Source organism: Barbus barbus, assembly GCF_936440315.1.
Source record: "Barbus barbus genome assembly, chromosome: 4".
Lineage (NCBI taxonomy): Eukaryota > Metazoa > Chordata > Actinopteri > Cypriniformes > Cyprinidae > Barbus > Barbus barbus.
In genome coordinates, this window is record NC_136732.1 from 21,741,559 (window position 1) to 21,758,395 (window position 16,837).

The following is a 16,837-nucleotide window of genomic DNA, read 5'->3' on the forward strand; positions in this document are numbered from 1 at the left end:
TTAGTGACTTTTTACATGTATTTTCATAATTACTTCTATTGTCTTTGAAATAATATGGTTAAAATGTACTGCTGAATATACTGAAATCACTTATGGTGAACTAAAATATACTTTATTGTGAAACTTGCATGTTATATATTTAAATAAATTTGTAATTACACATTTGAAATGATGAAGATGCAGTTTAGTACATTTAAAATATATTAACACACCAGTTCAGCACAATAGTTAAAATTATAATCAAATAATGTATGTGCATATGAGTATGTTATCAAAATAAGTGAACTTCCTTAAAACATGACTAAATATTATTAAAACGACTTTGAAATGTTTGGTTTGACATTATTATAAAGTGCACCTTTTAAAAGAACAATTAAGTATGTTCATAAAGATAACACTTTATTTTAGGGTCTCTTAACTAGTTGCTTATTAGCATGCGTATTACTAGAATATTAGCCATTTATTAGTACAAATTAAGCACATATTAATGCCTTATTCTACATCCCTAATCCTACCCAATACCTAAACTTTACAACTACTTTATTAACTATTTATAAGCAGCAAATTAGGAATTTATTGAGGGAAAAGTCGTAGTTAATATTGAATAAGTGTTCCCTATTGTAAAGTATTACCATGCTTTTAAGATTTGAAGTACACTACAAGTACACATTCAGTATAATCAATGCACTTCTTTTATGAAGCTTGTGATAAAATAAGGTTAATGTTATGTGTTTTCTGAAGGTGTAAAGTTATTCTCATCATTTCAGGCTTTTAGCCACTAAATTGTCATGGCAATGCATATAAATGGGATATAGCTTTACACAAAAGGTTAGTAAGTCTTGTGGCTTTACTATTGAATCGAGTATTTTAACAGTTGCAAATTGGTGTTTCACTACTATTATAACCAGTGTTGGGGGTAACGCATTACAAATTTGCGAAGGGTCCATAATAAATGTTTTAAACCCTTCTGCTATATTTTGGAGCTACCAGAGTCATGCTTACCAGCTAAACCTTGACCTTGGCTCAAACAAACAGCCTTTGAAAGCACCACAGTGCTTACAATATTCAGTTGATCCTTGAATTGTTGCCTCTGCACATTCAAATTCTACACTTCACCTTTAAGAATAATAGTTAAGACCAGTTTGGATTTAGTTTTTTCAACTTATAAATCTATACTGATTACAATTCTCTGAGGGTTTGCACTTGACAAAGCATATAACCCGGTTTCAATAGCATGAGCTCATGAGAAGAATGGATTTTTTTTGGTTGTTTATAAAAACAGCGTAGCTGTAGTGAGCAGCATGCAGCACACAAAATGACAGTGACATTGAAGGGGATTGTGTGACAGAGGAGAAAATAAATCTGCAAATTGCATTTGTTTTCAATTCCCATATCCAGCCTTGCTTTAGCAGCTGGCTTCTCAAGATAAAACAAACAGTATTTGTACATTTCAAAAAGCTTGTAATGCCCCTCTAGTAAACAAACCAAAGATTTTTGACGTGCCAAAATGCTTAGCTCTCATGAAAGAGTTACTTCAATACTATAAATACATTGATACCCGAGTAGAGCTCAGAGCAAGGAATTGTCCAACACATATATACAGCACACAGCAGGGGCCAAAAGTTTCAGACCACAGAAAATATTTCCATTTTTCTTTTTAATGCAGTCTTTAAATTTATTTTCTAAAATGTCTTTAAAATTACAATATTGGCCTAATAATTTAAATGAAAAACAGAATTAGTTCTGCTAGAGTATGAATTTCATCACATTCTTAATATAGCAAAGACAAAAAAACGTGAAAACTGCAAGGGATGACTTTACAATAATTCAGTTTGTCTGTATATGGATTAGAGAAATACATGGAATCTCATTTCATTCTTAGGATTGTCATTGTTGTCACGAATCCTGGCTTGCACTTCCACTCATTCACCACCAGAGGTCACCCGTTCACCACATGGACTTTTCACACTACACAGCACACTGGACTCAATTTCCCACAATCCATTGCACTGACGACTTGCACAGCTGTTCACTATTTCGCCCACACCTGATCACCATTTCACAATCACCATCACTCTATTTAAGCCTGGGACTTGCTCTTGCTCACCGCCGAGTATTGTTAGCCAGTCTACCTTACAAAGCGTTTCCCTGTTTTCATAGTCAGTTTTCCTGTGTTTGATTCCTGCCCGTGTTCCTGGATTATTCTCTCTGCCTTGCCCTGTCTGGATACTGTACGCTGATCGTTGACCCACGCTGCCCTTCGGATTGTTCTGTGTCTTGCCTCTGCCATACCAGTCTGCTGTTATTTGACCCTGCCTGTTTTGACCATGTTTACTAATAAAGCCTTGCGAATGGATCCGCACGTCTCACGTCTCGTCAACCCTGTAACAGAATACTCGGCCACACAAGGATCCAGCGGCTTTTCCAGAGAACATTGGCCAGGTATGGACATTGCACGGCTGTTATTAACCCTCGAGCAGGGCTCGCGACTGCTCGAGGATTATATTCAGGAGTATTTGGACCTTGCCTATTTTTCTGATCTGCCGGACTACGCACTCATAGACTTTTTCTGTGAGGGCATTAATCAGCCGCTCAAGACTCAGTTAATCCGCGAGGGTCCCCGTTCATCTCTCAGTAAATTTATGGACTATGCTTTGCTGTGTGTGGGCTCTCCGTTCACTGTGGGTGTCGCGGAGGAATGCAACACCGCACTCACTCACAAAATGGCAGCGACGACGTGAAGGGGTGTTGTTGTTGCCGCCATTTTGTGAGTGAGTGCGGTGTTGCATTCCTCCGCGACACCCACAGTGAACGGAGAGCCCACACACAGCAAAGCATAGTCCATAAATTTACTGAGAGATGAACGGGGACCCTCGCGGATTAACTGAGTCTGCTCACGTCATGCCTGCCAAGCCAGAGTCTGCTCACGTCATGCCTGCCAAGCCAGAGTCTGCTCACGTCATGCCTGCCAAGCCAGAGTCTGCTCACGTCATGCCTGCCAAGCCAGAGTCTGCTCACGTCATGCCTGCCAAGCCAGAGTCTGCTCACGTCATGCCTGCCAAGCCAGAGTCTGCTCACGTGTCTCAGTGCTCCAGCCAGAGTCACGTCACGCCTCCGCCGAACTGCCAGAGGCTGTTACCACAGATTCAAGGTCAGTCCTTCGAGTTATGATATCCAGTGTGATGGACCCACCACTGATGTCGGTGCGAGTAGCTGGCATTCCCAGGGCCTCAACCTTGGCTGTTACAGAGACTGTTCCCCTGATCTCAGTGCTTCCCGTTATGGCGGTTGCCATTTTGAGTGTGTGGGCTGCACACTGTGCTCCTGAGGCCTCTCCTGTCCACGAGTGTGCTGCTGAGGCCTCTTCTGTCCACGAGTTTGCTCCAGTGCCTCCAGAGGTGGCGGCTTCCGCTGCAGAACCTCTTGAAGTGGTGGCACCTACTCCTGACCTCATGGTCTGCCCTGTCACGGCCATGGAGGTCGTTCCTGAACTCCCTGTCTGCCCTGTCACGGCCACGGAGGCCGTTTCTGTACTCACTGTCTGCCTTGTCACGGCCACGGAGGCCGTCCCTGAACTCACTGTCTGCCCTGTCACGGCCAGGAGTGCCGTTCCCGAGCCTCAAGTGCCCGCTCCTCCAGAGCGCCCTCAAGTGCCCGCTCCTCCAGAGCGCCCTCAAGTGCCCGCTCCTCCAGAGCGCCCTCAAGTGCCCGCTCCTCCAGAGCGCCCCAAAGAGGCCGCCTGTGAACTCACGCCCTGTCCTGTCACGGCCAAAGAGGCCGCCTGTGAACTCACGCCCTGTCCTGTCACGGCCAAAGAGGCCGTCTGTGAACTCCCGTCCTGCCCTGCAACAAGGACTCTCTCAGTGTTGTCTGTCCCTGCTCTCTCTGTGTTGTCTGTCCTTATTCTGCCCAGATCCCAGTCTCCGTCACGGGTTCCTGCCCTGTCTGCCTCCCTGTGGTGGTCCTCTGCCCTGCCATGGTGGTCTTCTGCTCTGGTCTGGTGGTTGTCTGCCCCGCCGTGGTGGTCTTATGCTCGGGTCTGGTGGTCATCTGCTCCGCCCTGGTGGGCTCTGGTCTCGCCTGCTCCGCCCTGGTGGGCTCCCGTGCCGTCTGCTCCGCCCTGGTGGGCCTCTGCTCTGTCGGTCCTGACCTGTTCTCTGGCTCCGCCCTGGTTTTCTGCTCTGCCGGTTCTGCCTCTATCCCCGGTCTTCCCACGTCCTCAAGGACCTGGCCCTCCGTCCCTCCCCCTGCTCCGCCTCCGCGCCACCGCCCTCCTGGATTGTTTAGGAGCATCTGGAAGCCGCTCCTTGGGGGGGGGCTATGTCACGAATCCTGGCTTGCACTTCCACTCATTCACCACCAGAGGTCACCCGTTCACCACATGGACTTTTCACACTACACAGCACACTGGACTCAATTTCCCACAATCCATTGCACTGACGACTTGCACAGCTGTTCACTATTTCGCCCACACCTGATCACCATTTCACAATCACCATCACTCTATTTAAGCCTGGGACTTGCTCTTGCTCACCGCCGAGTATTGTTAGCCAGTCTACCTTACAAAGCGTTTCCCTGTTTTCATAGTCAGTTTTCCTGTGTTTGATTCCTGCCCGTGTTCCTGGATTATTCTCTCTGCCTTGCCCTGTCTGGATACTGTACGCTGATCGTTGACCCACGCTGCCCTTCGGATTGTTCTGTGTCTTGCCTCTGCCATACCAGTCTGCTGTTATTTGACCCTGCCTGTTTTGACCATGTTTACTAATAAAGCCTTGCGAATGGATCCGCACGTCTCACGTCTCGTCAACCCTGTAACAATTGTAGCTTTTGCGTGTATTGTTTGGAATTCATTTAGATAAAATCTCTCATCTGAAATATTGCACTTGATCCACTGAACCTTCCTTCAGTCTGCAGTAGGCCTACATACAGTTGAAGTCAAAACTTTACATACACCTTGCAAAATCTGCAAAATGTTAATTATTTTACCAAAATAAGAGGGATCATACAAAATGCATGTTATTGTTTATTTAGTACTAACCTGAATAAGATATTTCATATAAAATATGTTTACATATAGTCCACAAGAGAAAATAATAGTTGAAGTTATAAAATGACCCTGTTCAAAAGTTTACATACACTGGATTCTTGATACTGTGTTACCTGAATGAGCTGTGATTTTTTGTTTAGTGATAGTTGTTCATGAGTCCCTTGTTTGTCCTGCCTTAAACTGCCTGCTGTTCTTCAGAAAAATCCTTCAGGTGCCACAAATTTTTTTGTGCATTTGCATTTTTGTGTATTTGAACCCTTCCCTACATTGACTGTATGGTTTTGAGATCCAACTTTTTACACTGAGGACAACTGAGGGACTCATTTGCAACTATTACAGAAGATTCAAATGCTCACTGATGCTCTAGAAGGAAAAACCATGCATTAAGAGCCATGAATGAACAGAATGGAGATGTGTATATTTTGTAACGCTTTAGATTACAGCCCGCAATGTACCGCGTAATTAAACAGAATTTAAAGCGTACGTATTTGTAACTATAGAGTACCTCCACAGTACCTACTCATAGGTGTAACAATATGCAATGTTTGGGGAATAAGGGGGTAATAACCTGCGGAATTATAAAGCATTTATATAAGTATTTTATAACTAAAGGGCAAAATAACTTTTCCGCGTGAGCATAACTTACAGCTGTATGTACGTGTAGGTAACAGTAAACAATGTGCAAAGTTTGGGGAATAAGGGGGTAATGACTTTAAAATATTTATACTGTTAGTATTTCATAAGTAAATCCGGGCTCACACTGTGCGATTTTTAATCGTCTTTTGCGATTGTTGCTTGTCACACTGTACGAACATGATCCCCATGTCAGACTGTAGGATCTCAGTTGTCTTAATGTCAGACTGTACGAAAGTCAAGACGCGACAAAAATGGACGTACTTTTTTTTTTTTTCAAAAACAGACGTACTCAAGAAGACTTCTCGGGAGTTTTACGTCATCAATACGTGACCCGCGTTCTCTCGCTATAATGGTAGCTAGCAAACAACAGCAACGTGTAGCGTTAGTTTTATTAATTACATGCCTTGATGTTAAAAAAAAAACGAAAAAGACGACGTGTGTGGAGCAAGTCATGGCTGGGCAAAAGAGGACTTTATGGACTTCCAGTTCTACAGAGCGAACTTGAGGTAATTTTGTTATTCGAGTTTAAACATCCTGCCCCTTAATAAATAAACTTTAAGTAAACTTTACTTTGTACATATATTGTTTTTTACAAATAATGAATGGTTTGAAGTTGTCGCGCTAATTGCGTCATCAAGTTCAGTGCTCCTATTGGTTCTTGGTTTGACGGTCGTCGTAGGAGATGTCACACTGCAGGAAAGTGTCTGAAATCTTCTGACACTGCCAGAATTTAATCGGAGGAAAAAATTGATCGCAACGGCCATTAATCGGCTGTCGGTGAACATGTCAAACCAGCGATCTAGACAACCGATTTTAGCCTAGGATTATAGGAATCTTTTAGGATTTTAGGATTTTCAAAATTTGTCTCAGACGACCAAATCGTGGCCAAAATCGCACAGTGTGAGCCGGGCTTAATGCGTAACTATTCTAAGATTATGTGGTATGCATTCCTGATGGCTTCATCCATCAACTATCATTTAGCCTTTCCCCATGTATGAGTGATTGTACGTATGTTTGTTTGTTAGACTAGTTTGCGTTAGTGTTTAGTTAATAAAAGTTGTGTGCACAAATTACATGAGTTTTTGACTCTGCCTTGCATATTAAATGTCCCTTTACGATTTAGACCCTTGCTACATGCTCTAATGCATTAATAGGAAAGTATTTTCTGTGGCCAAGGAAATACCCTTTCTTAGAGTTGATACGAATTTACACTGAATGTTCGCTGGACGGACAGATTAGTTGATGGCAATTTAATTCTGAGACAGTTATTACTGTCAGCTGACATAAATAATTGTAATTAATCATAATTAATCGTAATTATTTATATACAATTCCCTTTTGAGCTTATAAATTGTTACAATTACAACATATATCTTACATGACATTGATACAAATAGTAGGCCTATACTATAATATAATTTAGTAATTATAGCAAAGTTAAAAACCACCATAGTCGAGATTACTAAAGTATGGGAAAAGTTTGTAATGAGTTTCTGCTATGATTTGGTTTAAAAATTGATATGAAAATTTACCTGATAAATTGCATATGGTCATCTCAGCAGTGAATCATGTCCGTTGAGGTGCAGTAGTGGAAAACTAGGTTACCTGTTTCCAGCTGCTCCCAGGATATAGCATATAAATATATAATCATAATACACATGTACATTTACCGAATTGATGTTTTTTGATAGCTGTAGTGCTGTTGGTGCACTTGAGCTTCCATATGTGGTTTGAGGCAAGTAGAATAAAATGTACTACAACATTTTTCTTAACTACTATGCAAACATACACCCTTGTTGCGTGTAGTTACTGAGTAAGTGTAACATCCGCGGGCTGTAATCTAAAGTGAAGCCTTGTTACCCTCTTGTTACGTGTAGTTACTGAGTAAGTGTAACATCCGCGGGCTGTAATCTAAAGTGATGCCTTGTTACCCTCTTGTTACGTGTAGTTACTGTATAAGTGTAACATCTGCGGGCTGTAATCTAAAGTGAAGCCTTGTTACCCTCTTGTTACGTGTAGTAACTGTATAAGTGTAACATCCGCGGGCTGTAATCTAAAGTGAAGCCTTGTTACCCACTTGTTACGTATAGTAACTGTATAAGTGTAACATCCGCGGGCTGTAATCTAAAGTGAAGCCTTGTTACCCTCTTGTTATGTGTAGTAACTGTATAAGTGTAACATCTGTGGGCTGTAATCTAAAGTGAAGCCTTGTTACCCTCTTGTTACGTGTAGTAACTGTTTAAGTGTAGCATCCGCGGGCTGTAATCTAAAGTGAAGCCTTGTTACCCTCTTGTTACGTGTAGTTACTGTGTAAGTGTAACATCCGCGGGCTGTAATCTAAAGTGAAGCCTTGTTACCCTCTTGTTACGTGTAGTAACTGTATAAGTGTAACATCCGCGGGCTGTAATCTAAAGTGAAGCCTTGTTACCCTCTTGTTACGTGTAGTTACTGTGTAAGTGTAACATCTGCGGGCTGTAACAAATAAATATTTTTTTATTTAACAATTTTAACAGATCTTTTCCAAGAACAGAATGCAGAAAACAATTTGCAACCACTTATGCAAAATACAAAGAACTGTAAAACACACACACACACACACTTAATAGTATAACAAAATAGAGAATATGTGACAGTCAGTAGGTGACAGTGAACTCCACTCTGATGGGCTACTTTTGGTTAAATATAAGCTTTGTGCAACACTTCTTTACATTATGCAAACTTGACATGTATTAACAGGTTTTTTATTTATTTATTTATTTTCTATACTATATTCTCTAATTGTTGCATTTTGTATGATCCCTCTTATTTTGGCAAAATAATTAACATTTTGCAGATTCTGCAAGGTGTATGTAAAGTTTTGACTGCATATTATTCTACTCAGTGGTATTTATTTGATATGTTATTTTACTCCTATGAGATGTTCCTAAGAGCAAACATAATACACTGTTGAATATCTGAATGGCATTACTCTTGACTGCACGATCTCAGTCAAGATAGCCAGCTTATGATATACATTGAGTACCGCCGCTCCCTCGGAGTATGCAGTTTGCGTAGGGTTCCAACTCCCAGGGGCTACATTTAAATACAATAGGCCTACAAATTAGTGCAGTCGCAAATAAAGAAATAAAAAAATTGTACGTTGAAAAGAACTGGAGGCCAAAAAATGCTAGAAGTTGCGAGAAGTTTTGATAGACCTGGTATTGCGTATACTCCTAGTTGAGAGTACCGAGTCGTCTTTTATTTCCTGAAGCAAATTAAAAATATCATGGCTTGGCAAACAATATTTTGTGTTCTTCTTGCATTCCAAATAAATTACGTGTGGGAAAAATGCTCTCCCTTCTACCACACACTCTCTCAACTCTGCGCGGTGCCTACCAGCAACAAATTGCAGCCATTTCAAGCGCAAATTAGTTTAAGACATGCTTTTTGGGGGCGTTAAATAATGGTGCAAATACCAGTAATTTGACGAGCGCAAACGTTGCATGATTCATTTGAATACATTGAACAGCGTTGCATGATTTATTTGAATACTATCCTCCCACAAATTATGCATCTGAAAGGGAAACTCCTAGAAATTCAATAAGGTCAGGCGCAAAAATGACTGTGTCAGCGCTAATTCTTGTGTCTCTAGTAAATCCTGGCAGTAGGCCTACTATTTTAACGCCAAAAGACGGTTTGTGCTGGAGCAGGCTTAGTAAAACTGGACCTAAATCTCCTGTTTTGTCACATTATGGAGTAAAATGGGTTCAAATCAGATGGTCTTTAACACATTCTCTAGCAAAATTATAGGTTTTGATTATATTTTGAAAAAGAGACACAGACATAAAACATAATGTAATGTTTTATTAACGACATGTTTTATTCTTATGATTACCGTAGTTCTGACTGACAGTGCTATAATACTCGCAGGGCACATCTCGGCTATAATGAGTAAACTGTCAGAGATACACTGTCAGTGTCAATGCTTCAATTTGTTCCATCCGAGATTTCCATACCGTCTCTCTTTCTCCTTTCCTCATCTGTCCTTCACTTCCTATTACACCCTTCTCCCTTGCAGCTCTCTTTCTCAGCGGAAATGGGTTTAAAAAAAACACAGAACAAGTTATCCGATTTTCTTTCTCCATTTCCTCAGTGAAGTCGTAGCATTTGAGAAGTCATTATTATGTTTCATCTGGCGTGCTGCCTTTGCTCCTCTGCTCCACCGGACTGTGATTGAGCAGACAAACCTCACCATCTTCCTCCCCTCGCTCGCCAGGGCACAGCCCACTGCCACTCCGCTGGTAACTGAAAAGGAAATTAAATGTGATACCTGCTCTGCATGAGTCCACTGCCTCACCTGAGGGATCGTGCAGATGTGAGTTTCACTATTTTCAAGGAAAACGAGACAAGGGGTAGAATGATGGAAATGCATTGGGGGATTTTTGCTGTCGGATAAACAACAGCCAGATCACACCATGTCTTAACCCAACCCTTAACCAGGCGTGACGCGGTGAGTTTCCAGTGACAATCGATTTGCTGGTCCACTAAGCAAAAATGCTGTGTGATGCTACACAATACAGTAAAAGCCAATGATAACATGTTGGATGGTTATATAATCATATTAAATCCAAACTATGTCCTGCCGGTTATGACTAAAAACGAATAGTTAACTTTTTTTTATTGCATATCACTTTATCGCGTTACGCTTGGTTAGGACAATAGGCCCAGGTCATGGTTTATTTGTCGAGTACATCTATGTTAACATAAGCCATTAATTCAGTCTTTAGTGTCACATGACCCTTTAGGAATCATTCTAATATGCTGATTTTGCTGCTCAAGAAACATTTTGTATTCATCAAGAAATATATTTAATGAATAGAAAGTACAAGAGAACATCATTAATTTAAAATAGAAATATTGTGTAATGTTATCCTAAATGTCTTTGCTATTACTTTTGATCAATTCAGTGCAGAATTATTAAAGTTAATTAAAATTAAAACAAATTAAAAATTAAATTAAACCGAAAATTACATTAAAACCTTAAAAATTGTTAAATAAACATTAACTGAAATAAAGTAAAATAAAAATAAAAACTTTAAGGAAAATAAACTAAAAACTAAAATGGAAATAAATAGAAATAAAAGGTGAATAGACATAGTATATAAAAAGCTACTAAACATGACAAAAACACATAAAATGACCAAACTCTTAAAGCTTTAACAAAAATGAAAATTGAAAACATGTTTAAAAAACTGATTAAAAATTTTAATAGAAAATATCTCAATGATAATAAAACAAAACAACACACACCAAACTTTGAATGGTTGTGTATATGTAATTAATAAATATAATGCAGTATTAAAAAAACCAAAAACAAGAGGTTTTATCAGAAGGTTAAATCGAAAGAAGTGTCACGGTGCACACAACGGGAAAGAACGAGGAACACGGAGACGAGGATAAATTCAAATTAACAGTCTTTAATGTAGACATCAGGGCAAGACAAGGCAGGGCTGACACACAGGAACACCGGGGAGTAACGAGTAGACCAGACAAAATCTAACTGAACAGACAGGACTTAAATACACAGGATAATCATAGATAATTAGACAAACACAGCTGGACAAGAATTAACTAATAATCACACTCAACAAGGACAGGAAACAAACCAAATAAGGACACAAGAGGCGGGAACACATGACACACGTGACAGAGGACTGACAACAAGAGACAATATAGCTAAAGGTTTTTAATTACAGTTTTCATGTTAATTTTGTCTAAAGCATTTAAAAAGGTTAGTACAGTATATTTTATTTTATTTTTATTTATTTAAAAAAAATAATTATATATTTCAGCAATTTCTGCAGTATATTCGGCCGAGCAGCCAGCAGTGCTTGATTTCAGGACATTCAAGAAGATGTAACTGGATGATCTAGTTTGGTATGCGACAGAGTGACATTGAAACATATTTAGGAACACAAAGACAACATAGTCCAGACAAATAATTTCCTTGTGGTTTCTTCTTCAAAAACTGCCTATACTAAATGAGACTATGGCATTTACAACAAAGAGTTCTCAGCCATTAAAGCAGATTTGTCTTCACTAACTTATTAAGCAGACTCTGTGAATATCAAAGGTGAGAGTCTCTCTATATTATCTGAGTGCAGTTAGCCCTCATCCTCCTAACCCTAGTCTAATGAGAGATAATTGAAGACATCCATATGTCACTGGATGAACCCACGCAGTATCTCCACCTGCAATCTATACATTCTTATTTCATCTCTGAATTTATTGGACACAATACATCCTTGAACCCGATTCCTCTTGCTATTAAAAGAACACCCATCCTTGTTAGGAAGTTTTGGTGGTCATCACCAGACAAGGACATGTCAGCCTGAGTAAATGTCAGACCTGTGTGTGTACACAGTCTAAGGGATCCTGGCAATGTCTACATATCTCTAAACGCTCGCCGTCTCACTTTGCAGTGCTTTATCACTAGCCTGCCACAATGCTTCCTTTTCATCATATGGACAGATTTAAAAAAAAAAAAAAAAAACATGTCATTGCTTGGCTCCACAGTTTAATGGAGCAGTGTAATGCCTACTGTACCAGGTTACTGGCCAGCTTTTACACTCCTATAGTAGCTACCCTGAGCTAAAACCCGACTCATAAATAATAGACCTACAGCAAAACCCATCTAAACCACTAGTATGTGGTCTCAGCCTCAGGCAGAACACCCACACACATGCTTCACAGACCATATTTCACACTGACATCATGACAGCGCTGATTGACCATTTTTGCCAAGACGATTTTGAAAATTGGTTTTGTGTTCTACACTGTAAAAAAGGATTCATTTTATATGTAAAAGACTAAAATGCTACAGTAAAAACCTGTTAATTGGTTAACATTAACAGTAAGTTCCTTTGTAAGGAAAACTGATAGTTTACTGCAAAATACTGTTAAATGTACAATTTTATTTCATGGTAGTGTAGCATTTGGACCAATCAGACACACATTTATTCATTATATTTAATGAAAAATCCAGCAAAGCCTCTCATTCAACAAACAATCTGTGAGGGTCTTTAACTATCTTGTATAGTGTCTCTTGCATTGTATTTTGTTTTATGCATACTTTATGAATGAAGTACTAGTTAATGTAACCCCCACCTATATTGTGTCTCCTACCAAATTAATGCTCATTTGATGACGCACACTTTGGTGTACACCACCTTCTCATAGAATGCCAGGTGTGTGTGTAATTTAATCAAAGTATAGACTGCCAGAGCCTTTCGAACCATGCTCTCAGACAAAGGGTCATAAACCCCCCCAGCCTACCGCTTGGAAATTCAGACTTTCTCATTGGTCAAGCCCATCCTGACAGGTGTGACTCTTCCCTGACTTTAAAGGGCTCACGCACAGGTCCGCCTCTCTCTTCTGCAAAATATTCAGATTGCTGCCTGTGTGGTTGGACTCACGGAGCGCCTAAGCTGGTGCAGGCGTGCCCGGCAGGCCCTAACACAGAGTCGTGTGCGGTCTCCCCAGCCTGGGGAGATGGCTCCTGACCACTGGAGTTTAATACCACTGGAGTTCATCTTCACTCAACCCTGGAATTCATCATTATGGAAAGGCCTTCGCTCAGACATGTCTTTCTCCCCGCTCCCGGCAGTCTCCACATCTTCATCTATGGATTGCGGCCCGCAGTTCCACTGCGGCCCACCGGGCCAACAGGCCCCATTTTACACCCAGCCATGTGCTTACTTAGGAGAAAGGACTCTCTCAACCCCAACAGAGTCAAGAACAATCTCGGAATTTCAAGAGATTGCAACTTCGGCCATCAAATGGAACCATCCAGACCTTCTTCAGGAGCTTCACGGGACTCTCGTTATCGTTGCAAGTATCCAAATGCAAGTATCGTTCCTTTCACCACACAGAGGTTTGTTGTAAGCTATCGTATACTGTGCTTTGAATTAGAGACTGATGGTTCATTCATATGGTCAACTCAGCCTCATTTCCCCTGTTTCTGTCCGGTTTCACTCATCCAGTCTCATTTACCCTCCCCATGTACCATGTATGTGTGATGTGTGTGTGTGTGTGTGTGTGTGTGTGTATGTATGTGTTTTTTTAGTCAAGTTATGTGTTTGTGATTTAGTTAATAAAACTTTGTGCACAATACATGAGTATTTGTTTCTGATTCCCTGCTTGCAACAAAGTCAATTTAACGATTTAGATCTTGTTACATGCTCCGAGTAGTACTGTACCTTAAAAAAAGGGTCTTTCTCTTACCCTGGAAATTAAGAGGTGAGTCTTAATTTAATTAATTTTGGCCTGGTCAATTGATTGTTCTGTAAATTCTGCTTTGTCAAGCTAATTCTATAAACTTATCCAAATATTATAATTAATTATAACGAGTTATGATTAATTATTAATATTCCCCTTTTGAGCTAATTTACTACAGTAGTGATATATCACAATATAGTTAGTTTTGCTTTAAATAAGGTCTTTATGATATCAAAATGTTTGATACCATACAAATTTCATAATTCTTGTCACTAGTCTCAATATCACAAAAAATCTAGTAAACTGTCAGCGATTAAATAAGAATAAGAAACTAATTGCAAGCAATAGGACAAAAAAAAACTACAGTAATATTTCTTATTATTAAAGTTACAAAAGTGATTTAGTCAAGAGCAGTGAGAGATTTTCTATCTTTTGTTGTTTGATTAACATGAATGACAGACAGCAGGAATATTAGACTGCTGTCACTTCAGAAAACTTCTACACGTTTTCTTTCTCAACTGGTTGCTTTCACTTATGACCTAAATTACTTCGTCTATGAGGATACTTGCAAAGACAGGCATTTTGACACATACAAGTGTGTGTATTTAACCGTTCAAGGCCTATAAATCAGTGAAAATAACACTGTTCAATACTTCTACACTACACACTATGAGCACCGTTTTCACATGTACATTTAAACATATACAGTGGGGGAAAAAAAATATTTGATCCCTTGCTGATTTTGTAGTTTGCCAACTGACAAAGAAATGACCATTCTATAATTTTAATGGTAGGTTTATTTTGTAGCAAAATAAAATAAGGATGTCAAGAACTGGCCTGTGAAGCATCGTGTATTTCTTGACAGCACTTTTGTTCATTAAATTTTGATCGATGACACTACGGAGATGCAAATTATGCTTGATTGTAGAGGTGATCTTGGGAACAGATGCCTTCTGTAAGCAGACACTACAGATTGATCCAACCTCTTAGTCTTTCTTCTATTTCAACATGAACTGTCATATGCTTCAAGGATCTGGGCCAAGTCCAAATCTAACTCAATCTCAGATACTCGGTGTATGACATGTTCGCCCTTTTGATGACAAGCTCTTTGAACATGTAAACTGTGTGAACCAGTCCCAGAGTGAGTACAGAAATTAAAGTGCAATTAAAGTACTTTACAGAATGTGCACTTGTTTTTTTGATTCAGGTCACCAAAGTTTGAAGTTAACATGAAGCAGCAAGTGGATTTAATTTAAAAAGAAGTTCACCCTCAAAATAACGTACAACTCAGAAATAGCTTTTCACTTAAAACACCAAGATTTAAAGAAAAATAGCAATCAAATGAGAAGTAATTGTGTTCATGCTTAATAACTTTATATATTCATTTCACACAAAAAAAAATAATTGAAAAAATAAGCTGTAAATGAATGATTGATAATGTATCCGCCGCTTTTGAAAGATGTTTCCCATGGCATTCTACAGAAGGAGTGTGTTTTAAATGACAGTGAGGATTTCCAAACTTATGATGATTTGGATTCTCATGGGCTTTCATCTTGGAATTGTGTTCTAAATTGCAAAACTCTCTTTAGGAATGAAAATAAATAATTTTCTGGTGAATGAAGATCAGTCACTTGACTCTGAATGATGCTATTACCTGGCAAGACACTGACAGATGGAAACATTCAGAACGGACCACTGGTCTGTGGCCACATCTCATGTTGTCTGTCTAGATAGGTGCTGGCACTGCACAGAAAAAATCGGCTGCCTGTCCCACTCAACTCCAGAATTATTTTTCCTGGAGAGCAAGATAAATATATTGATTGAAGCTATGCTCACATTTGCTTTTGTTCAGTGAATTTTCACAGACAAAATCCAGGTATTTCAGTATGATTCCACTGGATTGTGAATTTTGTGTAAAAGTGAAACATTCCCCCACACAGATTTTGCTACAAGTTTCACAGATTCATTGCATTGACAAACAGAAAGCTGCTGAAAGTGACATCCATGTGAGCTGTGCTTTATGTCACTAAACCAATTAACAATATTCAATGGACCAATATTTTTTAATTTTATATTCAATATTTTTTCCTTTGCAAATTTTTTACCAGAGTTTTGTTATTGTAACCGCATCTTAAGAATGATTTTAGTGCTATAAAGGATATCATCTCTAGTCACACTTTATTTTAAAGGGTTAGTTCACCCCAAAATGAAAATTCTGTCATTAATTACTCACCCTCATGTCGTTCCAAACCTGTAAGACCTTCGTTCATCTTCAGAACACAAATTAAGTTATTTTTTATGAAATCGGAGAGCTATCTGTCCCTCCATAGATAGCAATGCAACTGAAATGTTCCCAGGTCAAGAACATAAATGCATCGGTAAAACAGTCCATGTGATATCAGTGGCTCAACTTCAGTTTTGCGACGCTACGAGAATATATTTTTTTTGCGCAAAAATAACAATTTACTCAACCATTCTTCTCCCCTGAGTTACGTCATCCGCCAAATCTCGGTCCAAATCAGGTCCAAATCTCGCTATAAACCATTAACTACAACTTTTCCTCAATAAACTCCTAATTTGCTGCTTATTAATAGTTAGTAAGGTAGCTGTTAAATTTAGATATTGGGTAGGATTAGGGATCTAGAATATGATCATGCTGAATATGCGCTTTATAAGAACAGCCAATAGGCATGCTAATAAGCAATTAGTTAATAGTGATAATTGGAACCCATAGTAAAGTATTACCTCACCTCCTATTTTCCTAGTTTCAGTACACTGAAAAAAAAATGGTGTAGAACAATTTTCATCCAGAAATTGCTAGCAAATTTCACACACATACACACACACGTGTTGGTTTTTGTGGTTTATGGGGACTCTCCATAGGCGTAATGGTTTTTA